General features: G+C 42.4%; 1 protein-coding gene and 2 long non-coding RNA genes across 5 annotated transcripts in view; 1 reads left to right on the top strand and 2 right to left on the bottom strand.

Moving 5' to 3' along the window:
* The window catches only part of LOC117937379 (rho GTPase-activating protein 23-like), a 66,604-nt gene that overhangs the window by 34,163 nt on the left and 28,198 nt on the right, over nt 1-4,243 (bottom strand). The window lies entirely within an intron of this gene.
* The window catches only part of LOC117937437, a 15,510-nt gene that overhangs the window by 6,779 nt on the left and 4,488 nt on the right, over nt 1-4,243 (bottom strand). The gene's annotated exons all lie outside the window — the stretch shown is intronic.
* Nucleotides 3,204-3,394, top strand: LOC117937432. The gene is made up of 2 exons (XR_004655149.1): nt 3,204-3,240; nt 3,306-3,394. It is a non-coding gene; the product is annotated as an uncharacterized LOC117937432 (long non-coding RNA).

Here is a 4,243-nt window from a genome sequence, read left to right as displayed (position 1 = left end):
GGGGGGGGGGGGCAAGGAGGAGGCTGTGGGTGTGGCCTTAACAATTAAAATGTGAAATGACTTGTTTCATTATCAGAAGTTGATCCATTCGGTCTGATAATTTGGCAAGTCTAGAAAGGCTGCATGATTAAATATTCCAGTTATTGTACATCCCAAGGGGGTAAGGCTCTCCTCTCCAAGCGCTTTCTAATTCATTTTGACAGTGAATAACTTTATATGTGAAGCGTTTAAAGACTCTATTTGTCCATTGTTTATTTCTAAAGAAACATGATAATGTATAAGATGCTCCATTACCTCGTAGCTCAGGTTATGGCTCTGTAGCAGACGTTTTTTGTAAAAATAGGCTACTGATTGTGTCGCTACCACGCGACTTACCGTCGCATAGTCCACATATCACCGTATTGCCATGAGAAGACAGTTTGGACTTACATCAGCTGTTTAGGTTTAGTTAGCATACTTTACTAGCATTTTAGTTAGCAGTAATTAGCATGTGTCTATGTTCTCTCCTAACGTATAGCTCCACTCTCTGTCTCTGCTGATGATGAATGAATGACCAGAAGACTTTCAGACAGGTTGCTCACGTCACATCTACGTCTTCAAGCTCAGTTGGAGGCTGCGCAGTACTGCTCAGCATCACCGGAAAAGTGCTTCTAATAGACTTCACTGGTCTGGTTAAAATATGGTAGGCATAATTCCTAAAATAATTATACTTTAATAATGAATGAATTAAGTGATGGTTTCTAACTTTGAAATGTTTTTCAGTTAAAAGGTTGTGGTTTAGTCAATCTTTCACTGCCAGCACGCATTGGACCTCTTTAAGTAGACTTATTTTCCTAGCAAAAAGGTTTTTTGATGGTCAAAGGGCATCCATTAGGGAAAAAAGTTTGAGAACCACTGGTTTAATAGAAAGACAGGCATCTGTATTTTTTAAGTTATTGATAATCATACCGTCAGGATTTCTAAATACCGCGGTGTACTGTAATATGTGGTACCACCTAAGCCAAATTTAATCAGTTCTATTTGAGCCGATACCCATTAGGCTTTGGGGTCAAAGAACCCAGTCACAGATGCCGAGATTGACAATAATCTTAAATGGCTTATTATCTATGGACGAAAACGAAAAGACTCGGGATGTGCTTGGCCCAAGATGAACAGCAGCCAGTGACCCTAGCCTGGGACGTTCTGTAACCACAGACTTCTAAACTTTCTTTATTGTGGTGCCCAGAGAACATGTATACAGTGCCTGCTCTGAGATCAGCTTGGCCCGAGTTAGCCCTCAGCAGACTGTACCCTTACTGTGGACTAGTACTGACCCCAGATCAGCCCAGGCAGATGTATAGGGCCTTTGTTTGACATTAGACAGTGGCTCTGTGTGTCTGACGAGGCAGTGTTTGTGTTTAAAAGAACGCAGCACTGTAGGAAAGGAAGGAAACAAGAGCAGAGGATGCCACACTGACAGAGCCATCGATAACACGGGCTCTGTAGCATTATTGTTCAATATCATAAACTAGTCTGGCACATTGTAAGGTACTATGTTTCTCACCAAGAAACGGGCATGTTTGTGCTTAAAGCCTCTAACAGCAAGTAGATGAAGTCACACTAAATGCTTTCAAAGAAAGATTGTCCTAAAGTATTCAGCATTAGCCCCCAATTATTATGTCTCATGCTTCCCTGCGATGGCAGGCTTTTCCCCACATGGGCCATTCACAAAAGGAAGAAAACAAACATTTTCCAACAAGATGGAATGACACATTGTGACATTCCGCTTTATAGGACCAACTTTGGTCCCACGTCACTTTATGCACTGAGTCAAAAGTAACTGTTGAGTCTTTGGATAATATTTTCCTTAAAACAGCCCCAAACCAAATCTTCCCCTGGAATTAAACAATCTCAGACACATGTTATTACAGGAGGTTTTTTTTAGGAACAGGCAACATTGTTAAAAAAATCCAACCAATGTGGTCCAGGGGGCACACAGGGCAAACAGGAGTGGTCACATGGAACAGCTGTGCGGAACACTACATCAGTGAAATAGAAAGGACTCTGGACAAGAGCACCAGAAACAATCAACATCAGCTGTCTGTGAACACAGCATCCACTGTGAGTGTTGGTCTGTGTGTGACGCTTTATGCAGACATAAAGACAAAAACATGAGGCTGTTATGGTCAAATTCCGATTGACAGAATGATGAGATCTGTCGCCATTTCACTTCCCTTGTTTTGAATCCGGTTAGCTGCATTAGTTGCTCTGCCTTGCACTGACCTGGCAAGTTAGACAGGCGCCCCGTCTATTTTCAGGATCTGTGTTGTGCTCAGAAATGTGGAAATGATAAAATCAGTGGACAGCAGACGGAGCTCGTCTTTGATGTTGCCCGTACTAGAAGCAAATGTCTCTAACAAGGTTTGGATTCATCAACAGCCCTGCTTTTCTTCATTCAGTTTTATCACAGTGATTTACACTGGATGGCTGATTTGTTAAGAATACAACAGTAGCCTAGATTGTTAATGTGTTTGTAGTACAGACTGTCACCCTGAATTAGCCTTGTCCTACCAGACTCTGGTCCATTTCATTCGGACAGAGACTCTGGCCATTCTCCATTGATAAGTGTTAACTTCCTTTAAGGGGGTACTTTAAAGTTTAAAACTACTTGTTCTGCCTAGAGCCCCTCTTGTAGCCTGGCTCGGCCCTGCTATGTACTGTCTGGTAGGACCAGGCTAACAAGAGGGGAGACAACAACAACTATTGGCTTAGCATTGTTAGCGTTAGCCTTATCTAACTCCTTCCCCACTGCTAGAGCAAACTGGAAAATCTAAGTTTTCCCAAGCCCCGGGGGATGAGGGCCACAACATCACGGCCCCCAACAAAACTTAGCCACGGTTGTTGTTGCTTTGGCTTCAACTTCTGGATATTCGGCACCATTGCCACAACGGACGGCATAATTGTCCGCCGCAATTCCAACGTTATCGAACCCCAATGACATCGTTCTCAGCCACTCCCTCTGTTTGCTGATTGGACCGGTAAAGATTTGACAGGAGAAAACCCAAGAATATACTGCAAACCCAGTATTTGCCCAGTATTGGTACTGGTGTCGTATTTCTTTTCCTACTAGCAATTAGAGACAAAATAGCCAATCAGAAATGAACTGCCCAAATTCTCCAATTGGCTGAAATTGTAATGTTTGGTCAAACTAAAGGCGCTGACACACCGAGTCGATAATCGGCCGTTGGACAGTCTGGCGAGGTCGGGGACTCGAGTCTGTCTGGTGGGATCCGTGATTGGTGGAGAGCTAACCCGGGAACAAGGAGCCGGATAAGCGTGACTAGAGTCTTTCAAAATCAGAGGAAAATCTTTCAAACTGACCTTTTTGGATCTGAAATAAAGACAGATTCAGCAGCTGCAAGGCCAATTTCTCCTTAAAATAAATTATTTCAGTAAAATATGAGATTGTATTCTGAACAATCCGCCACGACAGTCTGGCTTTGGATTTCTGGAGAAATCAGATCTACATGACGCGTTCGTTAGATAGATAGATAGATAGATAGATATTGATCCCAAGAAAAATGGGAAATTACGGTGTTACCGTAGCATACGTACATCAGTCACAACACTACAATATAAATATAAATGAGATACTAGGAAAAATATACATACATACATACAATATACATGAAAGTTGAGAGCACATAAAGCCAAGATGTTAAGGGCAAAGGTTGTTACTGTGCACTTGGATATCAACAAACATATTTACTAAGAACGGAATAGTTTTTTATTCAAAAATTATTCTTTATGCCATAATTTTTATACAAATATTATAAAAAATTATTTGTTCTCCCGTCACATGCTCAGATTTGCGACACTAATGTAATGCCATCCTTGCCCCAAAGTTAGTAACGCAGGCTTCCTTATACACATGTGCGCTCTGCAAGCCCATGCTGAAAAGTTATATATATATAGGCAACATGAGTTCAGTCCTGGGTACATACATTTTGTTCTCAGCACAAGCACATCTGCAGACTTGAACCTGGTGAGAGACAAGCGATTGCCTGTCTCTTTGTATCTGTATGTATTAATACTTCATGAGACAGCTCGTGAGGTCTTTGGTAGGAAGTGGCCAGGCTGCACTGAGGCGCCTAATCCCAACAGCACAGGGCAGCAGCTGGGTGCCCAGATGGGGACCATCCCCCAGAAACCTAGCTGGAGCACGTGCACACACAAATAAACAAACACACACAAACACACACAC

This window comes from Etheostoma cragini, chromosome 21 (genome assembly GCF_013103735.1).
Source record: "Etheostoma cragini isolate CJK2018 chromosome 21, CSU_Ecrag_1.0, whole genome shotgun sequence".
NCBI lineage: Eukaryota > Metazoa > Chordata > Actinopteri > Perciformes > Percidae > Etheostoma > Etheostoma cragini.
The sequence above is the reverse complement of the archived record's forward strand: the minus strand, read 5'-3'. Positions and strand labels throughout refer to the sequence as shown.